The following is a 20,054-nucleotide window of genomic DNA, read 5'->3' on the forward strand; positions in this document are numbered from 1 at the left end:
AATAAGAAAGAGATACCTTGAAACAACACAACAACTCGAAATCTATAGTGAAAACAGTCCTAAGAGGGAAATTCATAACATTTACAGGCTTATCTCAAGAAATAAGAAAAATCTCAAATAATCTAACTTTACACTTAGGAACTAGAAAAAAACAACAACAAGAAAAGCCCCAAATTAGTATAATAAAGGAAATAAAAAGATCAGAGCAGAAATAAATGAAAAGGAGGCTAAAAGAACAATACAAAAGATCAATGTATAAGCTTGGTACCTATATTTTTTTATGTGACTTATAGTTTAAGGTCTTATATTTAAGTCTTTGATTCACTTTGAATTATTTTTGTACATGGGGACAAATTGCAATCCAGTTTCATTCGTTTGCATGTGACTTTCCAGTTTTCCCAGCACCATTTATTGAAGAGACTATCTTTACTCCAATGTGAATTTCTGGCTCCTTTGTCAAAAATGGGAAAATATCCCGTGTTCATGGATTGGAAGAATCAACATAATTAAAATGGCCATTTTACCCAAAGCAATATACAGATTTAATGCAATCCCCATCAAAATCCCAATGTCATTTTTTAAAAAAATAGAATGAGAAATCATCAGATTTATATGGAACCACAAAAGACTCAGAATAGCCAAAGCAATCCTTAAGAAAAAAAAGAAAATGCCAGAGGTATTGCCTACCTCACTTCAAAATATACTGCAGAACTAGGATAATCAAAACAGCATGGTATTGGCAGAGAAACAGATACACAGAACAATGGAACAGAATAGAGAACCCAGCTCTAAAACCACATGTGCACCAGGCCTCTAGTTTAAAATATGAGTATACAGACCAGTTGAAAGTATAGCAACAGAATAAATTACACCAAAGAGCCATGAAGCAAAAGTGCCATAGCAACTAGATAGAAAAAAATTCTAAGGCAAAAATAATTATGAGATGAAGGAAGGTCATGACCTATTGATAAAAGGAACAATATACCAGGCAGATACAGTAATTATAAACTGGTCTGTACCTAACAACATAACTTCAAAACATATAAAATAAAAAAGTAGTTTATGAAGCTTGTATATGTGTCATTTATGTGGGTCTTAGAAATCTTTTATTCTCAACAGACATTTTTACTGCAGTAGCAATTGATATTAGTCTATAATGTCCTCACTAAACATCTTAAAATACAGAATAAGTTCACAACATTATTCACAGATCCGTTCAAACAATTGGCCTCAGGAAGCAAGACTACTACTGTACAGAAGCTTTTATGTGACCCAGTCTTGATCCCAGCTTCTGTCTCCTTCCCCCTTTTATTTCAGTCTATGGTTTATTGAAAATATTACAGCACAACAGAAAGATTCAAATCGCTCCATATGGTGTTTTGAAATGCATCCCAACTGTAGGTTGAGTGACCTGCAGGTTGGACCGACTGCCAATGTCCAAGGGCTTCAGCATTACCTGAGTGTCAGGTTCAACTTCAGAGATCTGATCCAGGGCTGAGACCTCAGAAACATAATTCTCTCTCCTCTCTCCTCTCTCCTCTCTCCTCCTCTCTCCTCTCTCCTCTCTCCTCTCTCCTCTCTCCTCTCTCCTCTCTCCTCTCTCCTCTCTCCTCTCTCCTCTCTCCTCTCTCCTCTCTCCTCTCTCCTCTCTCCTCTCTCCTCTCTCCTCTCTCCTCTCTCCTCTCTCCTCTCTCCTCTCTCCTCTCTCCTCTCTCCTCTCTCCTCTCTCCTCTCTCCTCTCTCCTCTCTCCTCTCTCCTCTCTCCTCTCCCCTCTCCCCTCTCTCCTCTCTCCTCTCCCCTCTCCCTCTCCCCTCTCCCCTCTCCCCTCTCCCCTCTCCCCTCTCCCCTCTCCCCTCTCCCCTCTCCCCTCTCCCCTCTCCCTCTCCCCTCTCCCTCTCCCCTCTCCCCTCTCCCTCTCCCCTCTCCCCTCTCTCTCTCCTCTTCCTGCAGTTTGGTGGATATACCTCTCACAAGGCCTCTCTGAATCCTCTTCCTCAGATGTGCTGTAGTCCGCTATCTCATTACAGAGCTTTTTGCTGGGGATAATGGCGATCTCCTCACACACACACTTGGTGTGGAAGTCAGTGCCCAGGTGCATGTAGTACTTCTTGATGATGACTGAGGCCATCTTCCTCACGGCCTTAGTGTGAACTTGTGCCCATCTTGGTGGATCCTTGGTGAAAGAGCTCCCTCTTTTCTTGCCCTGCAGGTCCAGCCCTACCTACACTTCCAAGATTAAGACAGACTTCAGGCAGAAATTGCCTTTTTAGTGAACCTCTCTGGTTGACCAGCATCCTTTGCTCAGCAGTGTAATCTTGCTACTAGTACATTTGGCTTCTCATTCCTCTTTAATTCCAACCCTTGTCTTGCTTTTACCAACCTCCTTCCCAATGCCTCAGTATCAGTCCCTGAATCGTACTTTTACTCATCAACTACTGGGCTTCTGAGCAATCTCTGACCTCTGGTCAGTGCGCCCCATCTGCCAGCTGAGACGGCCCATTCCTTCAGCTTCACTACTGCCTGATCAGTGAACAGTCACACTCATGGCCCTTAGAAACAGTACTTGTGAGACAGACAGACCTGCCTCTGTCAGCATTGCAACTGCGTCAGATTCCCCGGCCTGTGTCCTGTTCCAATGGGAGTGGGTCTAGTGGCAGGTGCCTGCCAGGTTCCAGAGTGTACCTGCTGATTCTTATGCCTGATGGCTGCAACACTAGCCTCTAACCCAGTTTCAGGTCACCACGGACTCTAATTTATAATTCTTGCCTCCCCCACAGTTATTGTCTGATCTGCCTCTGAGTGGAAAGTCATTCAAGTCCATTAAATTCCTAACACTTAAGGAATGTTTACCCCACACCAAGATTGACCTAGTTGCAACTGGATATAACAAGATGAGTAAAATATCTTCCAATGCCAAAACTCTAGAATAGGAGGTACATAAGTCCAGTAACAGAAAGAATTGAGTGACCCCAATTTAAATGCATGCTATAATGGAATTTTTGGCACTTGAGGTACAATAGAGTATTAGTCAGACTTCTTGGGTTTCAAGTGACAGACAAAATTCTGGATAAATTAAACAAAAAAGGAATGTATTGGTAAAGATTGGCCAGCTCAGAATCAAAGAAAAAACTTTGGAAAGAATAAGAACTTAGCACTAAGGACTTTTGCAGAAGGAACTAAATTCAGTCTTTTCAGTAGACATGAATGGGCTAAATAATATATAATATTTTGTTTTCCTCGTGTTACTTTGAATAAGATTCAAGTTATACTGGGAAAAACGTTCTAATGGGCCCACTTCTTGGCTGGGAAAGACACTTTAACAACCCCAAAGAATGCATAAAGTAGGGTAGAGATTGTTCCTCAGGTTAGAGAGAAGTGCTATTACCAGTAATAAAGGTGTATTTGTGGAGGATCCTCAACAGATGTCAGTCACAAAACACAATCTGGATGACGTTGTTTGGGTGCTGATGTATCATATATAGGTCAAAGGATCCAGAGGACAGAATAACTGAAAGCAGAATTATCCTGAAATATTTGTGCAAGTGATCCCTTTGATTCCTTTATGAGGCAAAACGCAAGTGAGTGAGGTAAGAACAAAGTAAGGAGATATTTAATGAAGGAAGTGCTGGAATTTCAATGATGGAAATTAGGCAAAGCTTCAAGGAGGAATTAGCATTTAATACGGGTAAGACTTAGAGGAGGAGGAAAGGGGATGCAAGGTAGGTGGAACAGCATTGACAAACATGTAAAGATGAAAAGCAAAGGAGGATTTTTGGAAGATTAAACCAGATTTTTTAAAAATTTAGAGTAGGTGTTTTTATGAGAGTAATATGCAGACAATGCCAGAAAGTTAGGTTGACGCAGCACTGTAGAGTAACAAGTTGATGAATGAATTTTCCTTTAGGGAGAAGGAAATAAGTCTTGATCTCCACTGATGGCAGAGGGTTTGAATAGCAGAAGAAGAAATGGGAAGAGTATTTCTGAGGTTGAATCAGAAGACGAGAGAGAGAGAGAGAGAGAGAGAGAGAGAGAGAGAGAGAGAGAGAGAATTTAAGGAGAGATGAGAAGAGAATTAGAGAACCGAAGAGAAAATGTAGTTGAAGATCTACATTCAGAAGGCGTGAAAGTAAAGAGTAAGTGAAAGAAGAGGGGGGAAAGCAGGAAAGATAGGAGAGGGAATGACTATTGGACAGTACCATGGAGAGGATGACAAGGAAGGCTGATGTGGAAGAGGCCATTAGATGACAGTGTCCTTCAGTAAATTGTTGGTGGCCCCAAGGTAGTGTTGAAGGTAGAAATTAAATTGCAATGGTTGGAGAGGAATGGACAGAGAGGATGTGGAAGGTGCATGACTGGGGACTCAGTAAGTTTGACAATAAAGGGAAAGAGCCAAGCTAATATTTTGAGACTGAAACAAAGTGGAGAAAATTTTGGGAGGGATAAATGACAACCAGCTTGTCATAGGTTTAAAATGAAACTCAGAAGAGATGGAGAAATTTAAGGACAGAAGAGAGTGGGAATCAATAGTGAGACAAGAGAGGAGATCAAGGCTCAGAGCACGGCTATTGTTCCAGGAGGTAGCCCAGTCTGGGAGGGTTTTGGAATGTATGTGGAATGAGGGAATATATTTTCAGAGTGACTGGAAATGGGAGCTCAAGTTTTCTGGCTCTGGTTTGCTCTGTAGGTTCAAGGTGAGAGTAAATCTGGTGGGTCTGACGTTTGAGAAAAATAGAGATTATTGAAACAACTGCCGTGAATTATCCATTATAATAGCATCTGCTTGAATCAGGAAAATTATTTCTAACTTTTTAAAAAAAGTCCTCCTGGAACCCTCTTATTTTATGACCCAAATAGTTGACTTGTTTATAGTTTGATAAGCCATAGAGGTTAAGTGTATGAAGACTTTTATTCTTTTCTTTACTGGAAAAATGGTATTGGTTCCAAGTGTTCTAATCAAATGGTGATCATGCAACAGAACTAATTTGTTTGTTGTTTTGTTGCTCAAGTTATCATTACACAACAACTTTCCCAGTTGGGAAAGAACATTACTAGTAAGGATTAGTGAAGGTGTTTAAAATGGGGAGGATGGGTGCTCATGTCACTGCTGGTTCCTTTGTCTAGGTCTGTGAATGCCCAGGACTTGGAGGACATCAAACAAGGGCCTTCATGACTCAATCACTCAGACATTTATCTCACTAAACCCCTGTAGCTGCCACAATATTTTTGATCCATAGATCATTTTATATTGCTTTTACTCTTAGTCATACATTTTTAATTTGAAGGAAAACTGCTATTGAAATACAGAAAGTTAAATGGAAGAATAAAAATGACAATAATTCTGTCTCAAGATACTCCCACTAGATCCATAGGTAGCATTCAAGGTTCTCCTATCACTCATCAGGATGTAGTTTAGTGGTGTTTAAAATGTAAAATACAGCTGTGATTATACACAGTGTGACTTTCCATCTATTGAGAAAAAGACTACCAGCTCCAGTGTGTTATTTGTGGAGAAGTGTTTGCAAATCAAAGCCTCATCTTACAATTTAGAAACAAAATTGAAAATTATATTTATCTAAAAACTATCAGTTTATTCTTTTTAAGTTTAAAAGAGACGTTTCAAACATTATGTTTTGAAAGCAATTGTTGATTCTAGAACTTATAGTTGACTGCAATTCATTTTAAAATATGTTTGGCCCAAAGTCAAATATGATGTAAAGTCATGTTCAAATTTCTTCACAAAATCAGACAATACATCACAAGAAATGAAAACTACACCAATATCTGCCATGGATATAAGCACACACAAAAATTATTTGTTTGTAACATTCTTTTTTATATAGAATCAAGTTAAAATAAATCAAAATGTATATCACTTGATAAATCAAAATATTATTAAAAATTTTCTTTATTAAAATAATTATTAGACTAGCCCTGGCAGGGTAGCTCAGTTGGTTAGAGCATCAACCTCATATGCCAATATTGTGGTTAGATCCCCTGTCAGGGCATATACAAGAATCAACAAATGAATGCATAAGTAGGTGGAAGAACAAATAGATATTTTTTTTCTCTCTCTCTCTCTCTCTCTCTCCCCTCCCCTACCCCCTCTCTAAAATATCAATTAAAAATTTTTAAACAATATAATACAATAATTATTCAATTACTTAAATTATTAAAAATAAAATATTGGCATAATATTTTCTGTTATGATGAAATGTCAGGAATACAAAAAAGTAGATAATAATATAATGAATACCCATGTGCTCAGTATCTAGCTTAAGAATTTGTAACATAGATCTAAAATATGCCTATGTTTAATTTAAAATAACATTTAAGTACAAGTGATGTAAAAATAATTGTTAAAATTCCAAAGGGGGTGTGGCAAGATTATATCATAAAAGAGTTGTTAAGTCAGAAAATGTTGGTAAATTCTTCCTTAAAATGTTCCCTAAAGTCATAAAGTGCTTTTTAACTGTAAATGGAGTGATACCAATTTTTTTTTTTTTTGCCAAACCTGCTCATTCATATTCACCTAAAAAGCTCCACAAAAAACAAAGAGTAAATGAGGCTTGAATATTTCCTTTTTATTCTTAAGTGTAGAATAAATAGCACAAAACATTTCCTCCAGAATTTTCTATACTCCGAACCAGTTGTGTTGTTGGTACAGAGCCAGGAGCCGGGGGAGAGGCAATAAGAAACCATTACTGATCCCATATCTGACACATTATATACTTTAATTTATCTAATTCTTGTATGTCCCTGGAAGTAGGCATTATTGTGCTTGCCATTTTGCACAAGAGGAAAGCGAGAACTAAAAAGGCTCTGAGACTTGGCCAGAGCCACCACTCAGTCTTACTGGTTCTCACCCCAAAGCCCAAGGAGTAGATTTTCTATGCTAGTGTGCCTGGGGACTTAAAGGTTTAGAACAAATAGAGCTCATAATAAAACATCACAAATGAAAGTAACTGGGTTCAACTCATCTATACTAATAAAAGGGTAATATGCTAATTAGACTGGGTCGACTGGACATCTTCTGGATGTCCGACTTCCTTCTGGACAAAGCCATGGTGGCAGGGGCTGAGGCAGAGGCAGTTAGGGGAGATCACGCTGGCAGGGGAGCAGTTAGGGGGCAATCAGGCCAGCAAGCAGAGGCAATTAGGGGTGATTAGGTAGGCAGGCAGGCGAGTGGTTAGAAGCCAGCAGATGTTGAGAGGGATGTCTGACTACTGGTTTAGGCGCCTCCCTCCCATGCACAAATTTCATGCACCGGGCCTCTAGTTAAGATAATAAAGTACACCTTTTCTATTCTCCTGGAGAAAGAATCTAACTCAGGGAAGAACTCCTAGAATTTTCAAGTCTCCTGTCTCATTATTTCCCTAGTAAGTTTGAGGGTACTGCTGATCTGCTCCATTCCTGAAGATAGAAGGAAAGACAATTGCCAAAGCAACAAGTATAATGGGAAACACATATTAAGAACACACCAGGTCCTGACTGCTGGGTTGCCAGGGCCCCTGCATTAATTGATGACCAAAATCCAGTGTTTTTGAAAGAATTTGCTTACTTTTTGGTAATCTTCACTGTGAGTCTAGGTCTTCTTCCAACTGCGTTCCTATTCTTTGTCCACTGTGCCTCTCATGAGGAACTCTTCCACTCTTATTTAGCATTAACTCAGACCAACACAAATTTCAAAAAATATACAGCTTTGTCAGTTTAGGAAGACAAAGGAGGAAGAGAGATAGGTAGGAGTAAGAGAAGAAAAAGGAGCAGAAGGAAGAAAGGAAGCGAAAGCAGAACGTAATCTCTTTGGGCTTCATTTCCTGATCTGTTAAATGATGGCATGGGACCAAGTCAATGCTTCATCTTTTCTGGATGCCAGAATTTAGGAGGAAAGCTATGGACCCCTTTTAAGTGACATGCACATGCATGCTGTATACTTTGCCCACAGTTTTAAGGAGTGCATGGTATTAAGGATATCATTATTATTCCAAGTAATTTAATACTATACTGCAGGTGAGCCTCAGCTCCTCAAACATGAATATGCCGCAGAGTATAAGTCTGATAACTGCCGCACCAAACTTACAACAAACTCACTGGGAGATTCTTTGATCTAAAGAAAAAGGCCAAATGGCAAGATGAAACAGGCAATGTTTTTCCCGTTCTATTTTCTATTCTATTTCTTTATAGCGAATGATAATCACAGAGGAAGTTCCCTTGGCCGTGTTGCGTTTCCATGGTGATAGGGGAGGTCAAGGTTAACAAACCCTGGTCTGGGAACCCTCTGCTGCAGGGTAGATGTGAGGGAAAGGCTGGCAGTCAAAGTGTCACCAGGGGACCCATTTTCACAGCCTCCCCTTTTGAATGGCCACAGAGCCTGACTTGTGCTTTTCTGAATGGACAAACCAGGGATGTCTTGAAAGTAATAATAGCTCCATCACTTCCCCCTATGAAGAAATGTGCTGTGCCCTTCCTCTCAAAGGCCAGGCACCGATGCCTTTCACTATCAACAATCCAGGGTTTGTTGGAATATGTATGTGCTCTTTGTATTGACACCAGAAGCTCAGAGATGCCAAGTTTTAGAATCCAAATGTACTTTAGAAAAGCAATTTGATCTTTGTGAACAAGGGATCCTAAATAAGTCTGACCATGTCAGGGCAGGCTAAAATGAATTAATTAAAAAGAGAATAGGGAGGATGTAGTTTAAATTAAATATCATTTGACCCAAATAATTCCCCTTAAAACATAACTCAGTTATTTTGCCTGAAACCAAATGTCCTGATTTTACTCTTTTGGATTCTATTTTACTCTTTTTGGATTATATCACAAAAATGTGTACAGCTTTCTTCAGACTATAAGAATAATGATGAAATCAAGGTAAGCTCCAAGGATATTAAAGTAATTGCTTCAAAATCAGTGAAAGGAAACAGAGAATTCTATGTTAGATGAAAGACGTGAATACTCTTTGGATCCTAGATATGGGATGGAATAAGCGTTTTTGCATTCCAGGGCTATGATAAAAGGGACTTAGAAATGGGGCAATTCTTTCCATTTTAAGTAGTACTCATGGATGTTAGGAGTTCTGCTACCCAGAAGATTTAAGCATTTATTACATGCATTGTCTCCCATGATCATTGATAGGGTGTCCCCCAAAATGTATATATACACTTTGAATAATTATAAAGACAGTGTTTATTAAAATGCATGTAATTTTCAAAATCAAGCTACCAGCTGTTAAAGTGTGTATATATTTCTGGGGGGATATCTGTATATGCTGCTAATAAGCCTCAAATATCAATCAGCGTTCCAAGTCCAAATATATATCCAATTACCTATTAGATTTTGTTTGAATGTCCATCAGACAGAGCAACAAAACCGAACTCATTGTCTTCACCCCTTCATATGTTCCTCCTAAGTGCCCTCTCTCTGAACATAGTCATTAAACACTAGTCCAGCCAGAAACCTGGGAATTAACCTTGTCTCCCTTTTCCCCCTCACTCTGAAGAACAATTACGAAGTCTTATCTATATTCCCTTGTAAATACCTCTCAAATCCATTTCTGTTTCCATTTCCCTCTTCTTGTTTAGGCTTTCATGGCCTCTCTTGAGGATGACCACATCCTTCTGTATTGGGCGACTCCCCGACACCTACCAACCCATTCTCCACTCCATGGCCAGAGTGATCTTTCTGGGAGTCAGATAGGATCACGATTATGCCTCTGTTTAAAAGCAGTCAATGGTTCTCGTATGCCCTCAGGATAACTCCCCAATTCTGTTGTAAGTATTGCAGGACTTGGTAGAATGTGGCTCCTACTTACATACCTCTCCAGCTTCATCTATAGGTACTCCAACCTCCAACCTACTTCCCACCTCCACACTCAGTACACACAGAGTGTTTATACAAATTCCAGCTTGGGTGAACTACTTGATTTCCAGAATGCAATTATTTATCTTAACTCTGGTTCTTTGCCTAAATCCAGCTCATACTAGCATCCACTCTTTTCTTCCTTGACCACTTGTTTTGCTGGACGAGGTTCTACTTATGTTTTATTTTTATTTTATTTTGTTTTATTTATTTGTGCAGAACCATTTATTCCCTCTATGCACTTTTCCAACTCCATCCACCTTACCCCCCCCGCAAGTCATGTGCATGAATTCTCTGTTTTTTCCTTTTTTGCTCAATCCTTTCACACCTCCCACAACACACCAGAGCTACTGGCTCTCTCTATGAGTGTGTCTCTATTTTACTTGGTAGCTGAGTTTGTTCATTAAATTTCACATATGAATGAAATCATATGGTACATGTCTTTCTCTGACTGGCTAATTTCACTTAGCATAATTTTCTCCAGATCCATTCATGCTGTCATGAAGGGTAAAATTTTCTTCTTTTTTATGGCAGAGTAGTATTCCATTGTGTAAATATACCACAGCCTTTTTATCCAATCATCTACTGATGGGCACTTGGACTGTTTCCAGATCTTAGCTATTGTAAAGAATGCTGCAATGAACATAGGGGTGCATATGTTCTTTCAAATTGGTGTTTTGGTTTTCTTCAGATAAATTCCCAGAAGTGAAATCCTTGGGTCATAAGGCAGCTCCATTTTTAATATATTGAGGTAACTCCACACTGCTTTATACAGTAGCTGTACCAGTCTGCATTCCCACCAACAGTACCCAAGGGTTCCCTTTTCTAATGGGAGAACATATTTGCCAATGATACATCTGATAGTGTCTTAATATCCAAAATTTATAAAGAACTAATAAAACTCAACACCAAGAAAACCAACTAATCCAATTTAAAAGTGGGCAAAAGACCTGACTAGATGCTTCTGCAAAGAAGACATACAGATGGCCAATCGACATATAAAAATATGCTCAAGATCTCTAATCATCAGAGATATGCAAATTAAAACCACAATGAGATATCACCTCACACCTGTCAGAATGGCTATCATCAATAAATCTGCTTATGGTTTAGATTCAGCTTAGTTGCAATTTATTCAAGGATATGTTCCCTGCCCTCAAAATTTACTCTGTATAGCAACTTGTACTTCCTCCATCAAATCACTTTCACACTATAATTATTATTATGTCATCTATACTAATAAAAGGGTAATATGCTAATTAGACCGGGAGACCTTCCAGACGTCCTTCTGGACAAAGCCATGGTGGCAGGGCCAAGGCAAAGGTGGTTAGGGGCCATCAGGCCAGGAGGGGAGGGCAGTTGGGGGTGATCAGGCCAGCAGGGGGGCTAGTTGGGGGCGAGCAGGCAGGCAGGTGAGCGGTTAGGAGCCAGCAGTTCAGGATTGCGAGAGGGATGTCCAACTGCCAGTTTGGGATCGGGCCTAAACTGGCAGTCAGACATCCCCTGAGGGGTCTCAGATTGGAGAGGGTGCAGTCGGGGCTGAGGGACACCTCCCCCATGCACAAATTTCATACACCAGGCCACTAGTCCTATCTAATAAAGTGGTAATATGCTCATTGACCCTCACACCGTCGCAAAGATGGCAGCGCCCACAGCCAATAAGGAGGGACATGCTTATTGACTGCCATGCCCTCAAAGATGGCGGCACCCACAGCCAATAAGGAGGGAATATGCTAATTGACTGCCACGCTCTCAGAAATGGTGGTGCCCACAGCCACAAGATGGCAGTGCCCAGTCCCCTCAGCCCCACTGGGGTGGCAGACACATGGCAAGGCTGGGCCCACTCCCAGGCGGGCCTGGTCGCTCTGCGCACCTGCCTCCACAGGCCCTCATCCCTTCAGCCCCCCAGCCACCCAGGGCCGGCTCAAGGTGCAGGCAAGCCTCGGATGGTGGCTGCCCAGCTGCCCAGGGCTTCCCGAGGCTCAGGTAACCAGGGGCAGCTGAGGCTTGCGCTGCCGGCAGTGGCAGCAGCAGAGATGTGATGGGGGTATTGCCTTCCCCAGATTGCCAGGTTTCCTCCCACCCCTGAGGGCTCCTGGACTGTGAGAGGGGGCAGGCTAGGCTGAGGGACCCCCCCCTCCAGTGCATGAATTTCCATGCACTGGGCCTCTAGTATTATTATAATTGCTTATTTATCTTTTTGCATCCTGATTTCAGATGTAAGCTCCATGAAGGCAAGGACTGTGTCTGCATTCACCAATATATCTATAGTGCCTTGCACAGTCCTCAAAAATATATATGAATGTGCTTAAAGAATCTTTATCAATAAATAAGCACCTGATAAAATACTGGAATATAGGTTATATAAGTTTGCAGCCCTTATGCTTTTTTGACTAACTGTTGCTTTTCAACATGAACTAAAAAAGCCTCAGATATTTCATAATACATTTTTAGTATTGAGTGTGTAGTGTGCTCAATGTTCTCCTTCCGCTCTTATATTCTCTAACTATAATAACTTATACTCACCTCCCATAGATCCCCACCAGAATTAGATTGGAAGAACATTTTGCCAGAACCTCTTTTCTAAGAAAATTCCTGTGGATTCAAAATTGGCTCATATAGGTATTAAGAAACCAGCTCTTTAAAAAAAAAAATGGGTGGATTGCATTTTCCCAAACATTGTTGGCCTACTTTTCCAAGACAGAAAAAATTGGATAGAAGAGAGGATTAAAGATTATCTTCTTTGGAAATAACATATATAGAAAGAGGAGTTTGCCAGTTTTCTAAATATTTTCACCATGAGGTCTTGGTAATCTGTAATTTCTAACAAATGTAGAAAGTTTTTGTGGAATTACAGTATTTCAGAGGACCTTTTGAGGTTATCTGGCCCTTTCTATCAATGTCAATTGGGACATCCATCTGTGGACAATCACCTTTCTAAAATCCAGCACTGATTGTAACATGTTTCCTTGTGAAAATCCTTCCTACAGAAATAAAACACAACCTCATTAACATGGCTCACAAGACACTATGTTACACAAACCCACCTTTCTTTGATAATTCATCTTTCCTGAGTCCTTCCATGTATCTTACATTCCAGTCACACTGTATAAGTTACCATTCTCCAAACACACCTAGCCCTTCTAAGCTTTCATATTTTTGACTTCTTCTGTCTTGCACCTGGATTTCCTTTTCCTTAACCATCTTTGCCTAATGCAATTTTATTCATCCTTCAGTGCTCAGCATTCCAGCATCTGTAATGCTGAAATAGCTAATGGGGGCTCAGTCATGCCTGGCTCTAAATATCTGACCAAGGCAATTGAACTTTATCCTAAAGTAATGAGAGAGAGGGATTCTGAGTATGTGAATGGTACACACAAAGTTGTGGTCACCGAAAATGATATACTGAAACAAGTTACCAGAAAATATTGATATTCACATAACCAATTATAAAGAAAAACCATCACTCTCAAGTTTTTCTGGAAATGTTTCTGGGAGATCTTCCCACTTTCCTGAAGATGGATCCCAGGTACTCCCATTCTTTCCTCCTGGTATGATATTCACTACTCCTTTATTAAAAGATTTTTAAATTGATTTTAGAGAGAGCAGGAAGGGGAAAGAGAGAGAGAAACATCAATTTGTGATTCTACTTACTTATGCATTCATTGGTTGATTCTTTTTATTTAATTTATTTTATTGATTTTTTACAGAGAGGAAGGGAGAAGGATAGAGAGTTAGAAACATTGATGAGAGAGAAACATCGATCAGCTGCCTCCTGCATACCCCCTACTGGGGATGTGTCCGCAACCAAGGTACATGCCCTTGACCGGACTCAAACCTGGGACCTTTCAGTCCGCAGGCCGACGCTCTATCCACTGAGCCAAACAGGTTAGGGCCATTGGTTGATTCTTATATGTGACCTGACTAGGAGTCGAATCTACGACATTGGTGTATTGGGATGATGCCCTTTCCAACTGCATCAGTGATCCAGGGCTAATATTCATTACTCTGAACATGGTGGTGTGCTTTCCACCCTGCTGGCCAGTTGTAAACTATTGGCCACACCGATACAGACAAATAGAAAGAAGTCTCCTTTACATCACCAGGCCCTTCTTGTGTCAGCTTTCATTTCTCAGGTTGCCACTTTCCTGACATCTGCCAAGAGTTCCCAATCCGCCTTCTGCAAACCACCTTCATGCTGAAGACAAAAATCAGAGCAAAGGCATGTTTTCTCAATGCCAAAGTGATTTTAAAAAGTCAAATCATCTTTCTAGTTCTTTTATGTCATCTCATCTTTACTTAGAGTTTCTGTAAATGGCAAAATAGAAAAGTTGAAATATACAGTTACTTGAAAAAGTTCAGCTTAAACTTGAAAATCTCTTGTGCTTGCAGTCACAGACATTACACTGTGAGAAATGAAAGCCAGTAATTTGCAATTGATGACATAATAAAAAAAAACTGCTTAATGAGGATATGAAATGGGTACATGTGTTTTAAGTGGATACAAATCCATAATTTGGTGATGATACAGAATCCATTTAAATGTAAAACTGATGCTTTATAAGAGAAAAAGAAAAAACATTTTAATCTAGAGAACTGCTTTCAAGAGATCCAAATTGTTTTAGAGTTCAAGGAGTCCCCCAAAATAAATTCATCCTAAATGGATGTATTTTGCTCCTGCCATGTGGTTTGTAATCACTTCAGAATTTCCCATCATTCTTCCTGGCCTGTCTTCTCTTTGCACATACCAGAGCTATCTATCTTAAGGAAAAAGATACTTGTCTTCTCAGACAAGAGCTAAGAACTTTCTTCTTGTCTTTTTGCTTCAATTACCTCCACCTAGGAAATAAATTATTTAACTTTTTTGTTAGCTTCCTTGAGATGTTAAACACAACTTTTTTAAAAAGTTAAGAAAAAGAAAGACAAAGCTTAACAATCTAACAGTCATACAGTTACTGGCTTCCCCACACCACTCTCTTCCCCAAATAATGATGAGAAAACTTCCTGAGATAGTGATTTTTTTAAAGTGGTTTACAATTTAAATTGTACTTCCCCACCCCTCCTCCCTAGTCCCCACAAAGGTTAGCAGGTATACCTGCATATATATATATATATATATATATATATATATATATATATATATAATAATTGCATTTGCATTTTTTAAATGTTATAATTTCATGTGAACCACTATGATCAGTAGGTTATTTGGGCACGCTGGAATGTTGAAACGCAGTAGCATTTCACTCAGCAACCTCCTAGAAGATTTCCAAATGGAGAATCTTGGCACTGTCTGGGAAGTGCAGGTGACAGCTGGGGCGGTTACAGGTGGATTCCATACAATTTCCTGCTTCTTAATTTCTGACCCTACTAGGGCTTGCTTGAGACCACCAGTGGTTAAAAACCAACTTCCTGCAAGCATTCCAAGATCTCAGTAGGTTGACGCCGCCACTTGAAGGGAAAAGGAAAGAGAGGAGGAGGTCAGGGAAGAAAGAAGGCTTGTCTTTGAGATCTTGGTTTGACAGTTGGCAGGAAGCTTCCTGCTGCCAATGGAGTCATGACCCAGCTCTGCTTCATGTTAGCGAATCATGGCCAAAGTTTGTCAAAACAAAGCCACACACAAACCCTAACGCCAAGCGGGCAGACGCTCTGGCCTGCTGCAAATTAAAGCCTTAGGAATTCCTTTGGAGAAACAGTTACAGCCCTTGAGCTTTCCGTGGCTAAGCAAACGCAGATGTCTAAGTGTGCAGTTGCTATCTCCAGAGGGCACAGCTTGGAGCATGGCAGTCCCTTTCCAAAGACCTTGAGAGCTGCCACCCCCTAGAACAGTGGTTCTCAACCTTCTGGCCCTTTAAATACAGTTTCTCATGTTGTGACCCAACCATAAAATTATTTTCGTTGCTACTTCATAACTGTAATGTTGCTACTGTTATGAATCGTAATGTAAATATCTGATATGCAGGATGGTCTTAGGCAACCCCAGTGAAAGGGTCGTTCGACCGCCAAAGGGGTCGCGACCCACAGGTTGAGAACTGCTGCCCTAGAACAAAGTCTTAAATCTCCAACCTCCTTTTTAAAGCTTTACCCAATGTTGTTCTATGTGTTTTTCTAATCTCAAGTCACAATATTGCAAATGTGCCAGACATCCTAGTGACCACTGCCTTTGCTCACGCAGTAGCTCTGCTGGAATGCACCTTCCTCCCCCAGGTCACCTCCAGTGGAAGACCTACCTTTCCTTCCAGGCCCAGCTCATTGTCAGCCTTTCCCCTCCTACAGTTGGTCTCTTCCTCTCACTCCGTTTGAACTCTGTTGTCGCATTTTCAATACCATTTTCAGGGACAGTTGAAAGTTCACACTTTTATGTCAACTGCATCAGGGTTCTTCTCCCAGCTCTACATCTTACTGTAATGTTAATATTTCCTAAATCTCAATTTTCTCCTCTGATAGATGGGAATTATTCTAAAATAGGGACTTACGAGAATTAAATAAGAAAATACCAGGAGGAAAGAAAAATGGTACCTGACGCCACATACACGTTTGCTATTATTTTTTGTTTCTCTCAATAGACGATGCTATTAGAGCCACATCTTACTTGACGTGCATTCTCAAAAACACTGTGATTTCCGCTTGGTAGGTGCTGAATAACTTTTTATTGAATTAAGATATTTATTGAGCAGATTCATATTATGAAGCCAGAAAAATCACATCAAACAAGACGAATGTGTGAGATCTCTGTGGGGAGAGGCCTCCTAATTTGGTTTGGTTCAAGCCCATTGTTACAGGCCTTCAGGCAGAACTCCTGAGGGCATTGGGCCTTGCTCTGCCCTAAAAGTAGGCAAGCACCAGCTATGCCATTTTTTATTTATGTTTTCATAGCTACTATATCTTTTCTCATGCTGTTGAGCTTCTTTAACTTTATTATTCTCAACTCCATATCAGATAAATTTATCTTTATTTCATTGATCTCCTCTTCTGGAGAATTCCCTTGTTTTTTCATTTGGAGGTTGTTTCTTTGTCTCCTCATTTTGGCTACCTGCTTGAGATTGTGACTGTATGAGATCTGCTATGCCTCTCAATCTCTAGTGCAGGATAGTACCAAATGCTGGTTCTGGCTAATTAGATCAGATGAAGACTCAAAGTCTCTAGACTAGAGACTTGCCACACCTGTGGACAATTGCCTGAGGACTATTTGAGACTGATAGGATTCCAGCTCAAATAGTCCTCAGGCAATTGTCCACAGATGTGGCAAGTTTTTGGTTTTTTTGTTTTGTTTTGTTTTGTTTTGTTTTTAACATGGTGGGGCAATTGCTTCTGCCTAGAGCAGTGGTTCTCAACCATGACTGCACATTAGAATCACCTGGGAATCTTTTTAAAATCCTGATTTCTGGGCCCCATCCTCCAGAAATTCCGTTTCTTTGTTACTAATGATATGGCCCCACTCCATAAGAAAGAAACAGAATTTCCAGAGGAAAAGGCCCAGAAATCAGGATTTTAAAAAGATTCCCAGGTGATTCTAATGTGCAGCCAAGGTTGAGAACCACTGGCCTAGAGGCTAATTGTTATTTTCAGTCTCTTAATGGCCCTCAGAAACTCCTCACAGTGGGATAATTTTTTCCAATAGGGTGTGTCAACTCTCTTCCCCCCAGGCAAAGCCACCTGTATGGCATATGTCTGTGTGAGAAAGATGCCCTCCACAGCGTGAGGGAATGACTCAGCACAGGAAACCGAGGTGTCTGCCTTCTGAGCTCTAACCCCAGAGCCCCCTATCCTGGCTTCTGCTCACACAGCTCCAGTCCACTTTTCCCTCTCTCTGCCAGAACACAGGGTGAGTGATTACACAGAGAACACTGTGGATTGGTCCTTTAAGAAGGTGCCTGCCTTTCCAGCCATCTCTCCCTGGCAGATAGCAACCCTGCTGCTTTTCACAGCCAGATGTTCTTTGGGTACCCTTCTCAGTTCTGGTGCTCTCTGCTGGTGGGCCCAGCTTGGGGATTAGACCCCAGAGTTCTTAGAGGCAACCCCCCAAAGCTGAGATACCTCTCCAGAGCATCAGTTGCTGTGGGAGCCCAGCCAGCCCTTTTGTGTCTCTGCCACTCCTACCAGTTTCCATGTGGTCTCCACTTTCGGTCCTCAGTTTTCAGGGTTCTCTCCAGCGAGTCTTCCATTGATTATTCATGAAGTTTTCTGTATTTCAGTTGTACTCTCAGTTTGGTCCTGGGAGTGTATCTGTGCAGCATCCACTTACTCTGCTGCCATTTTTAATCTCCTATTTTGTTCTTTAAATTTTATATATGTGTTAGATCATGTGATACTTATGTTTTCCTGACTGGCTTATTTTGCTTAGCATAATACTCTCCCAGTCCCTCCATGCTGTTTCAAAGGGTAAGAGATCTTTCTTTTTTCCTGCTGCATAGTATTCTATTGTGTAAATGTACCACAGCTTTTTTATCCACTCGTCTACTATAATGTCTTTTTTTCATAGAAAACAGCTGGTTTCCCATATCTGTTTCTGCATTCCATTGGTTGTGATGTTATTTTGGTTAAAATATATCTGAAGGAAATTGGTCTCACATAGACAAAGGGAGGTCTCAATAGGGGTAGCTCTTAAAGATTAGTTGCAATGTGGACTATGAACCATATCAATGAAACTTCCCTACCCTATTAAATTAAAATCCATCAATCAGTCTTGCATTTTAAATTAATCTTTTACCACACATGATTTTTTTAGCATCATGCATTTATCATTTCAAAAATATTGATTCACTGAGTTATCCACAACTTTTAAAGTATTAGTACATTTCACTGTGCAATATATAAAACTTTCATTTGATGATAACATCACCAACCTCATCAGAAAAGTCTTTAAAAATTAGGATGCTGTCAAGCTCCTGGAGAAAGATATGAGTTTCTAAATTTTACTTGAAAGTTTAAAATTTTATCATTGGCAATGTGTGCTATCAATTGTTGTCCTTGAAATAGCAAACTCATTTGGTTTATTTGGGGAAAATATCCAAGTATGAATAATCATAGTTTTTCTATCAGTCATTCTTCCAGTGAAATAGCATTTCATGAAAACATGCCAGTTTTGTTCACTCTGCAAGTAACAACACAGGTGCTTTATCTTGAGACAATTATTGTATTCTGGTGTGTAACAGAATTCCTTTATATTTAGTTCTCACTTCACAACACAGAATAATAAAAAGATGAGTAATCAAGGGATAAATTATTTTTAAGTAATTTATTAAAATTAATAATTATTTTATAATTTATAATATTATAAATTAGTTCACTTTTATAACAATTTATTAATCTAAATCAATAAATTTTGCTGCTTCATCAAAGTCATTTTTAAGTCAAACTGGCATGTTCTTTTATGTGTGTGGCAGTGAAGAACATAATGACTATTATATTGCTCATGATATGTGGTATATGTGAGGGCCACAGCTAGAGAAAGCAGCCATAATTGACACTATATTTTAAAGGCACATTCATAAGTCAAAATAAATTTCTTACTGCTACACTGGGCATAGCACAGGCCTTTATTATCCTCTGCCTTGAGTTTCTTCCTAAGAGGACATGTTCTGTTCCTTTAGCACAGGGTTCAGACAAAAGTGACAGTTTCAGGTTGTCCCTACAGAGCACTTCTGCAGGTCCTGTGCCATCTGATATTTCCCTTTAAATTTGGTGACTCTGAAAGGGACAAGAGCTGGGAATCAGAATAAGTACTTAATCCTGAAGCAAGATCATTAAAACTTTTAAATAAATTCCAGAAGATTGAGTCCATCAACTCCTTTTCAATCCAAATATCAAAAAGAACTATATTAAACTGCTTAATTTACTAATTCAATTAATAAAGTCTCATTTTTTTCTTATCAATATATTATTTGCAATACTAGAGGCCCGGTGCACAAAATTCATGCATGGGGGCAGAGGGTGTCCCTCAGCCCAGCCTGAGCCCTCTTGGGTAGGGTCCCTAGGCCTTGCCAAAGAACAGAGCCTATCAGGGCTTTCCTTCTCCTGGCTGTTGGCAGCTGGCCCCGCCCCCACCACTGCCACTGCTTGTCATCTGTGTGGCGCTGCCACACCCCTCCCCTGCCACCAGTTGCCTCCCTCTGTGGGCAACAGGAGTAGGGTGTGATCACTTAGCTAGCCTGGACCTCCCTCTGTGGGGCAATCTCTGGCTGACTCTGCACACCCG

General features: G+C 40.2%; 1 pseudogene; it reads right to left on the minus strand.

The window, feature by feature from the left end:
* Nucleotides 1-1,357: 1,357 nt before the first annotated feature.
* The window catches only part of LOC132241724 (small ribosomal subunit protein eS17-like), a 52,429-nt pseudogene continuing 33,732 nt past the window's right edge, over nt 1,358-20,054 (minus strand).

The sequence above is a fragment of the Myotis daubentonii genome, chromosome 9 (genome assembly GCF_963259705.1).
Source record: "Myotis daubentonii chromosome 9, mMyoDau2.1, whole genome shotgun sequence".
In the NCBI taxonomy this organism is placed as follows: domain Eukaryota; kingdom Metazoa; phylum Chordata; class Mammalia; order Chiroptera; family Vespertilionidae; genus Myotis; species Myotis daubentonii.